The sequence below is a fragment of the Myotis lucifugus genome, unplaced genomic scaffold, assembly GCF_000147115.1.
Source record: "Myotis lucifugus unplaced genomic scaffold, Myoluc2.0 scaffold_2, whole genome shotgun sequence".
NCBI lineage: Eukaryota > Metazoa > Chordata > Mammalia > Chiroptera > Vespertilionidae > Myotis > Myotis lucifugus.
This window is the reverse complement of record NW_005871050.1, coordinates 30,375,642-30,392,097: the sequence shown is the minus strand read 5'-3', so window position 1 is coordinate 30,392,097 and position 16,456 is coordinate 30,375,642. Positions and strand designations below refer to the sequence as shown.

The window sequence follows — 16,456 nt, the reverse complement described above, 5'->3', positions numbered from 1 at the left end:
ATCTCATCCTACTATTTTGCTTTTATTTTTATTTATTTTTTAAACTTTTTTATTGCTTAAAATATTGCAAAGAGTAGTACATTTGTCTCCTTTTTTTCCCCCTTGACCTTCCCCCAGCCTCTCCTACCCCCAGTGTCTTGTGTCCTTTGGTTATGCTTATATGCATGAAGTGTAATGAAGATGTCAGTTAGGTCCATCTGATATAGTGAGTCATTTAGGATTGCTGTTTCCTTGTTCATTTTTTGTCTAGAGGAGTTATCTATCCAGTGATGTAAATGGGGTATTATACTCCCCTACTATGATTGTATTGCTATCGATCTCTCCCTTGATATCTTCCAGAAGTTTTTGTATGTAGTTGCTTGCTCCTGTGTTGGGTGCTTATATGTTTACCAGAGTTATATCCTCTTGTTGTATTTATCCCTTTCATATTATGAACTGGCCATCCTTATCTCTTGTTATGGCCTTCACTTTGAGGTCTATTTTATTCAGCGTTTTTTTTTTCATTTCCATTTGCCCCCCAAAAATTTTCCCATCACTTTACTTTCAGTCTGTGTTATTCCTTTGTTCTGAGGTGGGGCGTTCTCTTGTAGTCAGCATATATATGGGTGGCTTATCCATTAAGCCGCCCAATGTCTTTTTATTGGAGCATTTAATTTATTTATATTTAAGATTATTATTGATAGGTACTTGTTTGTTGCCATTTTTATTCTTTGTGGCAGTGTTCCTCTTTCCCTTCAATTTCTTCTTTTTATAGTAGTCCCTTTAGCATCTCTTATATTGCTGGCTTGGTGGTGATAAACTCCCTTAGCCTTTTTTTTTTTTCCGAAGCTCTTGATTTTACCTTCAATTTTGAATGATAACCTTGCTGGATAGAGTATTCTTAGATTCATTCCCCTGCTTTGCATCACTTTGTATACTTCATTCCATTCCCTTCTGGCCTGATGTGTTTCTGTTGAGAAGTCATTTTATAGTCTAATGGGAGATCCTTTGTAGGTAAATTTCTGTCTCTCTTTTACAGCCCTTAAGATTCTTTGTCATTACTACTTGTCTTGGTGTGAATCTTTTTGGGCTCATCTTGTTTGGCACTCTTTATGTGTGTGTGACATTTTTCTTCCCCAAGTCAGGGAAGATTTCTGTCATTATTTCTTCAAATAGGTTTTCTATTCCTTTTTTCCTCTCCTTGTCCTTCTGCCATCCCTATTATGCCTATTATGTGTATGTTGCTTCATTTAATGTTGTCCTAAAGCTCCTTTATATTCTCCTTTTTCTTTTTTCCATTTGCTCTTTAGCTTGTTTTTGTTGTTGTTGTTTTTTTGCCCTACCCTATCTTCTAACTCACTGATTTGGTTCTCTGCTTCTTCTAGTCTGCTGTTGAAACCTTCCATTGTGTTCTTTATTGCCACTATATCATTCTTCATGTCCTCTTGATTCTTAAATATGTTGGTGAATTTCTCATCCAGACGTTTGAGCATCTTCCTAACCATTACTCTGAATTCTTTCTTTGAGATATTTATTGCCTCCATTTCATTTAGTTCCTTTTCTGGTAATCTTCTTTTTCTTTCCTTTGGGGATTGTTTCTTTGTCTCCCCATTCTTTGTCTCTTTCTGTCCCTGGGCACCATGCTTGGGGTCCAATAGGTTGAAGCCCATATTGGTCCAATGGTTAGGGGACTGTTAGCCCAGAGACTGGGTCTGCCTTGAGTCTCATGCCTTTATTGTCTCTTCTCTGAGGCATACCCCCTTCTCCCATGGATCTGGTCCCTCAGTTGTCCAGTTCAGATGCTGGGGTTCAGCAGAGGTGCATGCTCAGTTCTTCTGTTGAGTGACTCCCCATGAGGGCCAGAACCCCCTGGCATGCAAAATTGCTGTGTGGCCCTGGAACCCAAGGCAGGGTGGAATCCTAGGTCACCCTGGCAGTGCACTTTCTGGGCACACTGGGTCGCACTGGCAACACAGTCCCAGGGCCCAGGGTGGGGCACATGCCAGGTGGCTCCAGCTCACAAAGGCAGTGTGAAGCTGTTGCCTAGTGCTAGGTGCACCCTGTTGCTCCAGGTCACAATGGCAGTGCTGTCCTGGAGCCCATGGTGGAGCATATGTTGGGTGGTGCTGGGTCACCCGAGCAACACTGTCCTGGGGTGGGGCGGTACCACCCTGGAAGCACAATGCTGGGCCTGGGGTGGAGGCAAGATGCAGGGTCCCCCTGGCTTGCACTCATATCATGGGGTCCTGGAGTATGGGATCCTGGGACACTTGGTCTGGGCATGTGGGCAAGGACACATTGTGCAGGAGGTCTTTATAGCATGTGCTCACTGCAGAAGTCTGGGAGCCCACAGGGTGGTACTGCGGCACTCACTTCCAGGGCACAGTGGTGGTCCCACACGGGTTATGGCTGGCAAGCAGCTCCCTGCACAGTTCCAGGATGGTGTCTGAGACCAGCCTGGTGTTGGTATGGCTGAGCTCCTGGCCTCCACTGCTCCCCTCTACAAGATAGCCTTGGCTCTGCACCAAAGCCGTACCCCACCAGGGAGTGCTGTGGTGGTAGCAGGTGCTCCCTTTCTTGGAGATCCTGATCTGCCGGTCCCTGAGACTCCTGAAAGTTCTAACTGTCCCTCACTGACCATCACACACACCACACATGTCCACACACTCCACTCTCGCTCCTTTACTCACTCACACTCTCCCCCTCCCTGCCATCCTGCCAGCTGCCATGTTGGGGTCCCAATGGGGATAATTCTGTTATCTACTTTCAAAGACTGTTGTGAAGATTAAAATTTATATATATTTAAAATTTATATATATTTTTAATATTTTTTATATATATACAAAATATGTGATGCAGTTTCTGGAGTAGCAGGTACTAATTAAATGGTAGCTGTTATTACTTGCCAATATGTATCTTTTGGACATTGCCCTTACCTTAAAACCCCTCTCTTTTCCTCCCCTGTTTTAGGCAGGCAACAAAGAAAATTTCCCTACACACATTGAGTCCAACTCTAGAAGAGGATTGCAACTAAAGATGGCTCTAGTACATTTTGGCTTTTAATGAAGCAGTCAAGGTGATACAGTAGTCCCTGAAAAAAGGAGGACTATAGGAGCCAGTGAGCAAGGCCCTGAGTCACTATTGACCACCTTAAGAAGCAGTTACCCGCCCAGCCAGCTTGGCTCAGTGGTTGAGCATTGACTTATGAACCAGGAGGTCATGGTTGGATTCCAGTCAGGGCACATGCCTGGGTTGTGTCTCAATTCCCAGTTGGGGGCATGCAGGAGGCAGTCCATCAGTGATTCTCTACCATCATTGCTGTTTCTATTTTTTTAAATATATTTTTATTGATTTCAGAGAGGAAGGGAGATGGAGAGAGAGATAAAAACATCAATGATGAGAGAGAATCATTGATCGGCTGCTTCTTGCACATCCCCTACTGGGGATCGAGCCTGCAACCCAGGCATGTGCCCTTGGCCAGAATTGAACCCAGAACCCTTCAGTCCGCAGGCAGATGCTCTATCCACTGAGCAAAACCAGCTAGGGTGCTGTTTCTATCTTTTATCTCTCTCTCTCTCTCTCTCTCTCTCTCTCTCTCTCTCTCTCTCTCTCCCTCTCTCTTAAGCAGCTACGCAATTCTGAGGACTTGCTTCTTTGGGCCCCTAGCGAATCAAAAACTTATATGAGACAATCAGGCTCTGTTTTTCATATATGTTTTAATTCTGAGGACTTGCTTCTTTGGGCCTCCAGAGAATCAAAAACATATGAGACAATCAGGCTCTGTTTTTCATACATGGTTTCCTATATTTGATTTTGGATCTCATTCTACTCTAAGACATTTTCCTTATCTTTAATATTCTCTCAAATCCGGAAAGATATCACTTTATTGACCTTGTCATAATTAAAAATACCTATTTCTTGCTAATGAGCTATTACCTGCAACTTTACATGATTCTTCTGACAGGCTGACAGGCTGACTAATTAACAAGGTTTGACCTCTTTCTAAAATCAGCTGGCAAGACTTTGGGCTTTGACACTAAAGAAGTTCTTTGAAGCTTACTTACCAATCATTCCTTCTGAATGTGAATAATACATATGGGTTTGCTGGATGTGGAACTTTGTCTTCAGCATGTACTTAACATACAAAGCCATCTTAAAATGTCTTTAATGGATTAATTGATAGAGATTAGATGCAGTCTCAACTACTTCCTCATGTATAAACACCTACTTAGAGCACTATCATTAAATAATTTTCATAAAGAACAACTGATTTTTTTAGAAACCAGTCAAAATTACTATTGATCAGACAAGTCTTTCCAAGAAGGTCTTAACCTGATTACTTTAAAGATTGCCTTTGCTTTTTATTAATATATGTATCAGTTTTACCCACACTTATTGTAATAAAAATAAACACACATGCACATACACATACACACATGCACCTATGCAGAAAGAACAAATAGAGAAAAAAGACTCTGAGAGGCCTCAGCTGAGAAGCATGATAGGAAATGGAATTTTCTGCTCAATAAACTCTCTGGTTAGGGAGGCAGTGAAGCATGGTAGAAAGAATGCTGGAGTTTAGAATCAAAGTAATAATTTAAGTCTCCTTTTCACTAGTTATTACCTGCATGACCTTGAGTTACCACCTCTCTGATCATGTTTGCTTATGTGAAAAAATTGGGATGGGAATGCCTAGCTATAGAGCCATTGAGAAAATTCAAATTCATAAAATTTTAATGTTCTACAATGCTAAGGGAATATCAGAGAATTACCCATTTAAGTCTGGAACCATACAGAAAAGGGGTTTCAATTAGGATATCAGTTGTGATGCACATGAGATCGCACTGTTCAGATTTCCCTTCAACAAGGCACTTTGTTGCCCCAACTACTGAAAGTGTGTTAGCAGTCTTCAGCTTTTAACCCATCCAGGCACTGCCTCATCTGCACAGAACTGCCTCATGCTCTTCCAAGGAGGACCACATTTAATAAGTGATTCATGCAAATATATGAAGTCCCAACATAGAAGTGGGAAGACCAATTAATATGCTTTAGTAGTTGTCCAGCTGAGAGATGATGGAGGCTTGGCCAAGAGTTGTAGCAGTTGAAATAGGTATATTGAGGATATGCTTTAATGTAGATTCAAAAAGATCCAAGAGTGAGAGGAAGAATAGAGTGAAAGATATGCCATAGATTTTTGGCTATATATGTGGTAAAGGTTTATTTTTAAAGTCATATTAATTTTGAGATACCCAGTAGACTTCCAGGTGGATATGTAAAGGAGATAGGTAAAAACTGTACATGAATTTGGAACTCAGAGGAGAAGTCAAGGCAGGAAATACAGATTTAGGAATTATCTGCAAAACTAAATTATATTGCATCCCTAGGATATGGGAACCTAAGTCTCTACATCACTTAGGTATGGAGAAAAGTGTTTGTTGATCTCACAGTTAATATCAATGCAGAAAGATAGCACTTAACCACCCATATGAATTAAATTCAGTAATCAGACTATTTAGAAAGAGGCCTCATTAAAATGAAGAGATTTTTGGTTTTCCTGTTGTATTCTTTAAACTAATAATTATAGAGCTCCTCCTATGTGGTGAGTGATGTACATTTATCATATTATTTAATCCTCACAACATATCTAGGTGAGCATTCCTATCATCCTGATGTTACAATGAGCAAACAGAAGTTCAAAGAAGTGTAGCAATTTGGGCCAGATTACATATTTAGTGAATGATGGAGGAGGTCTCATGGCTCTTTAGCCTCCACATGCAGTGCATTATAATAACAGTAATAGCAGCCATTAATAGAGTACCTAGTGTGCCCAGGTCCACTGCTAAAACACTTTACATATCTTATCTCATTCTCAAAAAAAACACCCCTATTTATTAGCCTCATTTTGCAGATGATGAAACCTAAACTTAGATATGTAACTAATGTGGCCAAAATCTTATGGTTATTAAATCTCAAAGTGGAATTTCAAATATATTTTTGTCTGTTTCCAGAGCTCATAATCTTAATTGCTATGTTATACTGCCTTTCATCACCTGTGACATAGGTAAGTAGAAGGGAAAATATTTCCTCCCAAAGGGAACATAACTATCCAAATGTCAAACCAACTGAACATGTAGCATTAAAAGTGATGACTATTGCTCCTGGGCCTTGGAGCAAGGTGAACTCACGAGGACCCACACTGGTCGCTGACCCGCCATGGGCCTGCCAGACCTCACGCTCCGAGCTATGCATGCAAGTACCATCCTAAAGCCAGATTGAAGCTACAAGATGGCTGACCAGGACCCTGGGGGCATCAGCCCCAATCCAACAGATGGTGGCCTCAGGTGCCAGAGCTGTGGTCACCTCCATCTTCATGACGCCCCTGGATGTGGTGGTCTGCCTGCAGTCTCAACACCCTTCAGTGACCAGCGAGCTGATACCTCCCTCCAGACTCTGGAGCCTCTCTTATACCAAATTGCCCTCCTCTCTCCAACCCGCAGGGAAGTGCTTCTTCTACTGCAATGGTGTCCTGGAACCCCTGTACCTGTGCACATATGGTGCCCACTGTGTCACCTGGTTTCAGGACCCCACTCACTTCACTGGCACTATGAATGTCTTTGTGAAGATTGTGAGACACAAGGGCACCAGGATCCTGTGGAGTGGTCTCCCAGCCACCCTGGTGATGACTGTGCCAGCAACGGCCATGTACTTCACGGCCTATGACCAACTCAGGGTCTTCCTGTGTGGTTGAGCCCTGACCTCTGACTTCTATGCACCCATGGTGGCTGGTGCACTGGCCCGCTTGGTCACCATGAGTGTAATAAGCCCCCTAGAGCTGGTACAGCATGTGTCATACCGGGAGTTGGGTGCCTGTATCTGAACCTCTGTAGCTCAGGGCGGCTGGCACTCACTGTGGCTCGGCTGGGGCCACACTGCTCTTTGGGATGTGCCTGTTCAGCCTTGCATGGGTTCAACTATGAACTGGTAAAGAGCTGGCTGAGTGGGCGCAGGCCAAAGGACCAGACATCAGTGGGCATCAGCTTTGTGGCTGGTGGCATCTCAGGGATGATGGCTGTCATCCTGACTCTAACTTTCGATGCGGTGAAGACTCAATGCCAGGTTGTGCTGGGAATGGTGGAGGCTGTGAGCGTGTCACCCGTGCACGCAGACTCTAGCTGGCTGCTGCTGTGGAGGATCCTGGCTGAATCCGGCACCAGGGGACTCTTCACAGGCTTCCTCCCAAGGATCATCAAGGCTGCCCCTTCCTGTGCCATCATGATCAGCACATATGAGTTGGGCATAAGCTTCTTTCAGAGGCTCAACCTGGAACAGCCTCTGAGCCAGTGAGATGAGCGAGGGGATGTGGGCCCCATCTCTTCCATGGATGGTGTGGGGCAGGAGGAGACTGAGCCAAGTGTCTTGTCCTCAGGGGAGGGAGCCTCATTTTTCTTCCCTCTCAGCTCAGCCCCAAGGGTACCAACCCATCCAGTTGGGCCTGCCCAGGCCCCCATCAGAGAGCTTTCTTCCTGCTGGTCCTCATCCCAAGCCCCAAGGATCATCACTTTTCCACCCAACTTCCCAAATTCAAGACCAAATCTGTTAATTCTCCTCCCCCTGCCCTCTACCCATTTTCATGTGTTTGTTGTAGCTGGGCCTGCCACCAAGGCCCACAGAGCCCTGGACCTGGCCAGCCTGAACCCACTGCTGTTAAGTCATTGAGTCTAAGATGATGAATTAAAAAAATGATGACTATTAAAAATACATTTTATTAGAAATAAGAAACTGAAGATGATTATTAAAAATCAAAATGATGACCTGGCTGGTGTCTCTAAGTGGTTAGATCATCAGCCCATGCACTAAAGGGTCATGGGTTTGATTCCCAGTCAAGGACATGTACCTGGGTTGCAGGTTCGATCCCTGGCCCTGGTCAAGGTGCATGTGGGAGGCAACCAATTGATGTGTCTCTCTCACACTGATGTCTCTCTTCTGTCTCTCTATCTCTATCTCACCCCCAACCCTCCTTCCCTCTCTCCCTTCCACTCTCTCTAAAAATCAATGGAAAAAATATCCTTGGGTGAGGATTAACAGCAACGATAATGAAATCAACAAGATATGGGTGTTTGAAAAGCATCTGTTCCAGCATTTTCTGAAGCTATCATCTTTAAATAAACAATGGTACAAATATTAATCTGATTTTGCTTCTTAATCTAAATTGTTTGGAACCATGAAACAGAATGAGTATCACTAAACAACATGGGATTGAACCCATATCCTTGGCTTGTGAGGACAGTGTTTTTAAACAATGGAATTCAAGATTATTATCTTAGCCATTTTGGAAAGATCAGGAGATGTTTTAAAGACAGGGAGACTTATTTGATTGGGTCAAAAATCCCTCAACATAATGGTATACATGTAGTTTCTCCTATCCTGCCACTGTTTTCTTTTGGGTTATTTTTAGCTATCAAGGAAAAGATTTTGAGACATATCATATATATAATCTTTGAGTGTGCTCCAGATTGGAAGATTTCATTTAATTCATTCCAAGTCCTTCACTTAGGAGCTTATGCACATTTTAAATATGTAGTCATACATATTTAATAATTATTACACATTAAATAATGCCAGTTTTATGAACTGAATTAAAAGTAATTAATAATTATAACAGCAATAATAATGACAGAACATATAGACTGCTTAGGATTTTCAAAATACCAGTTTAGCTAGCATGATGTTCTGTGAACAAATGTACAGCTAAATACACAGTAGCTGTCAGACACTAGTTAGAACAGCAGGAGCATGTTTCTCAGCAGAGATTTTTCTGTCTGCTGACATTTTGGTTCTGAAGTAAATGGGACGTGTTGTTATGTTTCTTTTATTATATTTCAATTATAGAATATAAATGTGCATAGAATTATTGTGTTGATCTTGTTCAGCTTCTCTCCCAATGAAATGATCCTTTCTATAACACCTATGACAAGTGGCCACTTGGTCTTTCTTTGAATGTGTTCAGTGACAAGTAAATTACATCCTTAAAAACCAGCCTTTTCCATTGTTGAAGCATGCTTATTTTTAAAAAAATCACTTTCTGGGTGGGTTATAACTCTAACCATCACTACTACTTTTACTTTCTTGACTAATATTGAATAAACATAATCCTTTTCTACTACAGGCATTAACCTTTTTTAATACAGCTACTATTGCCCAACTACCTGTGACAGCCCCCACCACCTTAAATTCTTCTCAGATTTTAAAACCCATAGATTCCAAACCTGTTTGTTAATGTGAGGTCATATTAAAACCTGCCCCCAATTCCTTTACAACTATGTAGATATGGGCTCAAATACTGACTCCCTACTATGTGAACCTCAAAATGGGGAAATGATTGCTACCACAAGATATTTTGTGAGAATTAAATTAACAGGTAATTTTTATGTAGTATTATTGGTTGAGCATTGTTCTACTTGTGTTATACATGTTAATTCATTTTATTTTAATAACAAACATATGAGATGGTTATTATTATTTCCCCATTTTGTATTTTACTTTATTTTATTTTTATTGTTTAAAATATCATATATGTCGCCTTTTTCCCCCATCAACCCCTCTTCAGCCACTCCCACCTCCCAGGTCTCTGTCCACTGGTTATGCTTATATACATGCATACAAGTCCTTTGGTTGATCTCTTAACACACACACACACACACACACACCCTCCCCTGCCTTCCCTATGAGGTTTGACTGTCTGTTCAATGCTTCTCTGCCTCTGGATCTATTTTTGTTCATCAGTTTATGTTGTTCATTACATTCCACAAATAAGTGAGATCATGTGATATCTTTCCTCGACTGACTTATTTCGCTTAGCATAATGCTCTCCAGGTCCATCCACACTGTTGCAAATGGTAAAAGTTCCTTCTTTTTTACAGCAGTATAGTATTTCATTGTGTAGATGTACCACAGTTTTCTAATCCACTCACCTGCTGATGGGCACATAGGCTGTTTCCAAATCTTAGCTATGGTAAATTGTGCTGCTATGAACATAGGGGTGCATATATACTTCCTGATTGGTGTTTCTGATTTTGTGGGATATATTCCTAGAAGTGGGATCACTGGGTCAAATGGGAGTTCCATTTTTAAATTGTTGAGGAAACTCCATACTGTTCTCCACAGTGGCTGCACCAGTCTGCATTCCCACCAGCAGTGCACAAGCGTTCCTTTTTCTCCACATCCTCGCCAGCACTTGTCCTTTGTTGATTTGTTGATAGCCATTCTGACAGGTGTAAGATGGTACCGCATTGTCGTTTGGATTTACATCTCTCGGATGATTAGTGACTTTGAGCATGTTTTCATATGTCTCTCGGCCTTCTGTATGTCCTCTTTTGAAAAGAATGTTGAGACCATATATACTTGTCAGAGGTCACATAACTAATTGTGGCAGTGTAAGGATTTGAACCCAGGCAATCTGGCTCTAGAGCTTTCAGCTTTATCCACCATTATTTACATTTACTAGTTTTATTAAATATTATTATATATATTTATTATATATTAAGGAGTGGCTCTAGGACAGCCGTGGGCAAACTACGGCCCGCGGGCCGGATCCGGCCCGTTTGAAATGAATAAAACTAAAAAAAAAAAAGACCGTACCCTTTTATGTAATGATGTTTACTTTGAATTTATATTAGTTCACACAAACACTCCATCCATGCTTTTGTTCCGGCCCTCCGGTCGGTCCAGTTTAAGAACCCATTGTGGCCCTCGAGTCAAAAAGTTTGCCCACCCCTGCTCTAGGATCAAGCCTTGGGCTCACCTGTGGCAGGGCCACAAACAAGTCCCAGCCTGGAGGGCAGAGCTCTCCAGGCATAATTAAGCCTGACCTTGTAGCCGTCCCTAATTCCTTCCTAAGTAGCTAATGGGCTGTGGGAGGTGCAGCAAGTGCTGCCAAAACAAGAACATTTGTATACATGATTATATATATATATATATATATATATATATATATATATATATATATATATGTGTGTGTATGTAGTATAGTGTGTGATATAGTAGTAGCTTGATAAATGTTTTCTTTTCCACTTACCATTCAGCTACCTCTCTTCTGAGTACTCTTCAGTTTTTCAAAATCCGAAATGTGGACCTGATACTTCAGATGTAATCTAATAAACTAAAACAGAGGGGAAATTTCTTCTAGTTCTAGGACCAGGTTTCATTTGGACACTAAATAAATTCTCCTGTCTCTGACAACTACATGAAGATTCTTACCTAAGTTGTGGTGATTCATTCATTTATTCAACAAACATGTATTGGGCATGTATCACAAATTAGGCACAGTATTATTTGTTAAGGATACAATAGATGATGACCAAACATATATAGCCCCTGCCTTTTTGGAGCTTAGAGTCTTGTTTTAAAGAAAAACATTAAACAAATAAATGCAAAAATAAGTACATGATGACTAATAGTAAAAGGTTATGAAGGAAAATAATAGGGCACAATAAGAGAGAATAGTGAGTTGAATGTATTCTAAATTGGGCCAATGGGTGCCTAAGGAAAGCTCTTTCCATGGAAGAAAATTTAAGCTGAGACTCAAAGGGTGCTTTAGAGTTAGCCAGGGTAACTCTAGGGGAAAAGCATTCCAGGAAGCACTTAAGAACAGGTTGAAGGCCCTGAAGAGGGAAAGAGTTTGGCTTGGTCAAAGACCTAAAAGAAGGCCATTGAAGTTGGAGAAGACTAAAGAGGAATCAGAAAGGCTCCAAATGAGGTTAGAATAGTAGACGGGAGCTACTGGTATATTACGCCAGATTATTGTCCTAAACTAATGCTGCCACTGTGACTAAGTGGGATAAAATTGTAGAGTCGCAGTCAGTGTTTAGAGAGGTTCCTTGAAAGGAGGCAGCTGAAAGGATTCAGCAAGGAATCTCCAAAGTTTTTTTTATAAGTTACCCAAGGCTTATGTATAAACATGCAATCAGTCTGTAAATAACTGGTAAATCCTTCTCATTAACACCTACACTAACCAATCACCTGCATTTACAACTTCCACTTTAAGTTGCTATTTTGTACCTAGTTTTTGCCCTCTAGTCTTCCTCAGATATTCTTCCTAATCAGAGATCAACTATATAGAAGTGTTGAAGAAAATAGTATTAATTGTGATTTGCACAAGTATTATTTACCCCTAGATATAAGGCTGTAATCTACATACTGAGAGGGAAGAGGCTAGTCATGTGCCAGATAATTTTGCCAGTAGCAATAATATCAAGTCCCAAAGTTAGGCTGTGAAGTCACACTAACAAGGTGTGAATTCAAAACCTTGGATTAGTTCTGCCACTAATTTCCTGTGTGACCTCAAACAAATAACCTTTCCGATCCTCAGTTTTTATATTTGAAGCATGGAACTAATGATACTTATCTAGGAGGGTGGTTGTGATAATTACATTATATAAGGTACTTAATGTGTGTGAAAACACCAGCCACAATGCCTGACATATAGTAGATAATAAATGATAATATTTCTTTTTATTATATGAAAGAGAATAAATACCTTCTACAAAGTCACCATAATATAATCCTTCACATCCAAATAATAAAAAACTGATTTATGTTTTATTATATTTGGATATAGATTTCTTATTTGAATTTTGCTAATTTCAATTTTTATAGTATTTTTATGGAACCATAGTACTAGCATCATAAAGGATCCTTAGGAAACTATTTTCATCCTCAGCTTTTAGTGAAAATAGTGTTGAACATCCCTAATCCTGAATCATACACAACACACATATACGTAAGTATCACAAAATACTCATTCATTGTTTCCTTTGTGCCAGACTGTGCTAAGTCCTAGAGATATTAAGCATTGATAGACTTGATTCATACCCTCAAGAAGTTCATGATCAAATATGTGTGACAGATATGTGTGAAATTATGTTCCAAGACAGGATCAAACAAATGTGAAATACATTCTCTGGTAGCACAGAGGAAGGAGCAATGGATTCTGCCTATAGATATGGCCACAGTGAATAGACCTCTTATTGTGTGTGTCTGACTTCAGTTAGATATGCTGATATCTCCCAGACTTGCTTCACAGCAACTTAATAGTTGCATTTCATCTTGTAAAATATTATGACTTGGAGTGTATTGTCCTCAGATCAATTGACAAGTATTTCCTGACTGTCTTTGCGCTAGGGGTTTTGGGGGATAGAGGAGAAGGAGGTTATTTGGTCCTTGCCTTCAATTGCCTACAGGCTGGACAGCTGAGAGTGAAAAGCCCTCTAAGATGGCAATTAGAGAACAATAAACTATTCACTGTGAAGCTGCCTTTGAGTACATTCAAAGAAAGAGCTCAGGGTTAGTTGGAATAGTTAGAAAAAAACCAAACAAATCATTGTTCTTTCGGATACACATCAGTTCAGACTTCTAGAAACTACCTACAAATGTTTAGAGAGCCATTCAAATATTATCCACTGAATAATTACTCAAAGAGAAAAATTAGTTCAGTGTATCAGAATCTCTGCCAATGCTTGTTAATCTGAATTTATAGCTCAGTGCTTTAGAAGTGCTTTATTTAAAGTATGTTAAAAACCTTAGCTGGAATATTCTTCGCTGGTCCAAAGACAGGTTGCTTAAACATGTATTAGCAAAGATAATAGGCAGATTTACAGACTTTCAGAGCTGTATATGTTTCAGAATTGGAGCAAACTGACAAAAAATGCAGGGATGCAATGAAATGATTTTAAAACTTGCTTCTTTGACAGATGAGCCTCTATAAAGAGAGTTTTGAATTATTAGGTGGTCACACAGCTTTTGTCAGTGAAATACCATGAGAAGTTGTATTTGGAGGAAAGAAGCTGACGGGGAGAAATGAGGAGAGATGCTGAAAGGCATTAATGAGTTGGAAGAAGGTCAACAACCCATTTAGAGCTCATTAAATCTATTATCTGAGTTTAGAGTGGTCCCAGGTGGAACTTGTGCTGACATACCCAGAACTCTCTCTCCAGCCAAGAGCAGTAGAGAAAAGAGGAAAGTAAATGTGATAGGGGTTTTCAGGCTACCTTTTACTTCTAAGTATAATGATTGGAAATTTCAGATTCCTCAGTTTTGGGGGAAGGCTTTAAATTTAAACATGGTCAATAGCAACTGTGCTTAAGAAGTGAAAAGTGTTATTAGGTTTTGAAATAAAAACACAAAAAACAAAATTTATCCACACTAATCATTTTAAATCCATTGAGATATTATTTTCACATGTCCTTGAAATCATTCCTGTCTTCTAAGCCTAGAAGTTCTAAAAGTTCGGTGTGCATGAGAAATACTTCCAGAAATTCAATAAAGGGAAAAAATAAAAAAAAGAAATTCTGTAAAATCCACTCTCCTGATCCCCCACTAATTCTCAGGTTTGGCCCAGGACTAGTGACAAGAAAACATTAAGTAATAACAAGAGAGAAACAGCTTTGTAATTCATCTTAGAAACTGTCTTTATATTTATTTAGCATTGTTTTTAATAGAATTAAATTGAAGTGCAAACCTGTCCTGTACTTTAAAAGACTTTTTTTTATGTAGTAAGAGCTGATGTGGCCTTTTAGAAAAATCTTGATTTTCCAAATTAAGACTGCATTTTTGGTCAGACTGGCATTTATTGCTTTATTTAAATTTTTAAAAAATGTGTCATGTTGTCAATAATGGCTTACATTTAAACATCATCTTCTAATGAACATCCTCCTTTTAAGATTGTAACTTTTTTTCCAATTAAGAACAAACATTATCCATTTTAAACTTATAACTCTAGTTTACAAGTAAAAAATATCAAAACTGCAGAGAAGCTAAGTGACAAGCCTAATATTGCAGTGTAACCATTGGCAGAGAAAAGGAGATAATCTGTATTTTTTTGAATCTCAATGCAGTGTTCTGCCAGGTAATGCTGCTTTAAGGTATAAAATATGGATGCAAGTCTCACAATTGACATTGGAGCCACAGACACTAAAATGTTTCCCTGCACCACCTGGTCAACCCTTACCCTATTATCCATTTCCCCGACCACATCTCATTGACCTTCATCCTGAAGTTCTCTTTCCATTCCTTAAGAATTAATTTTGTTCCTTCAAGACCTTAAAAAGTCAGAAAGTTGTTTTCTCCATAGTATCAAGTTGTGGTGATCACCATTTAAAAGCAGACCTATCCCAAAGCCCTGATTAAAAAACAAAAGAACAAAAAACAACAACAACAACAACAAAAAACACAACAACAATTTTACCACATCATTTGGTGGCTTAGGTGTGAATAGCCCCAAAGGTATGTGCTGAACACTCGTCCCAGAATACCGTTCTATAATTAAGGAAGCTAGTTGGCTTCACAAAGTCAGCTCTTTTCAACCATTCTACATATGGCAGGTTCAGGAATGGCACCTAAGTTGCTGAAATCATTGAGTACAGAATGTCTGTAAAAATTTACTTTCCCTGTTCAGGCAAGACAGTGTCAGCAGAATTTCTTTATTTTGCTATAGCTTGTGTATATGGGGATGAAGGGGTGGGGGTGGGGGTGGGGGGAAGAACATTTTCCTGGTGCTGACTGTTCCTTTTGCTCCTTTTGCAAATAGGCTTGCAGGCTGTCCTGGGGGGCTGATTTGATGCCATGGTACATTGGTCTTACTGTCCATTTCAAAAATGAAAAGAGCCAGCTTGCTTACTCTAGCTCAACAAAGAGATTAGTCCACCAAACATGAGGAAATCATAACTTGCTAATAACTACATCTGAAGGGTCTGAATTATTAGCCAAAACCTTCCTAATTTTTAAAATTGACTATCCACTGCATCTAGATACCCAAGGGAGAGAGGAGTTTTATATCCTTACTGTGGCTGTCGTTGAAAGATGATTTTACAAAAAAATGTAAAGTCACGACTCTCATATACATATAAAAATGAACAAGTGCTAAAGACTTCCTTTAACTCATTAATGCGGAACCTGATGAGGTATTACACAGCCAATTCGAGGGAGAATTCAAGAAAAAAAAGGACATATAGATCAGAAATATTAAAATGGATGTGCAAGTAGAGGCACAGTAGCCTCATTTAAAGTCTATGTATGGGGAGACCAGTGGATAGAATTTCATGTCTATGGACAATAATCATTTTGCAGTGCTGTCAGTTTTCTACATTTTACAGAGATGTAAAATTTCTCAGACAGTGAAAGAAGAGAACCATATATGGTGGAAGGGTGTGATCTAAACAATGCATGGTTTCCATGCAAAGTTATTTTTTTCCTTGCAATATGTTGTGAGAAATGGCCCAGGCCTTGGCAAGGCTAACCAATGGGCTAAAAGCCACAGGCTCTCTGCTACCAGGTCTCCTTGATCTAGAACTGGGCAACTAAAAAAAAACATTCTTTTTCTTTTTAAATTTATCTTTATTGTTGAAAGTATTACAGATGTTCCCATTGCCCCCCCCCCCCCATTAACACCCTTCACCCTGCATCCACCCCCTCCCCAGGCCTT

At 40.0% G+C, this 16,456-nt stretch overlaps 1 protein-coding gene and 1 pseudogene across 1 annotated transcript in view; both read left to right on the top strand.

The window, feature by feature from the left end:
* Positions 1-16,456, top strand: part of IL1RAPL2 (interleukin 1 receptor accessory protein like 2) — a 610,196-nt gene that overhangs the window by 453,115 nt on the left and 140,625 nt on the right.
* On the top strand, positions 6,265-7,323 carry LOC102430050 (annotated as a pseudogene).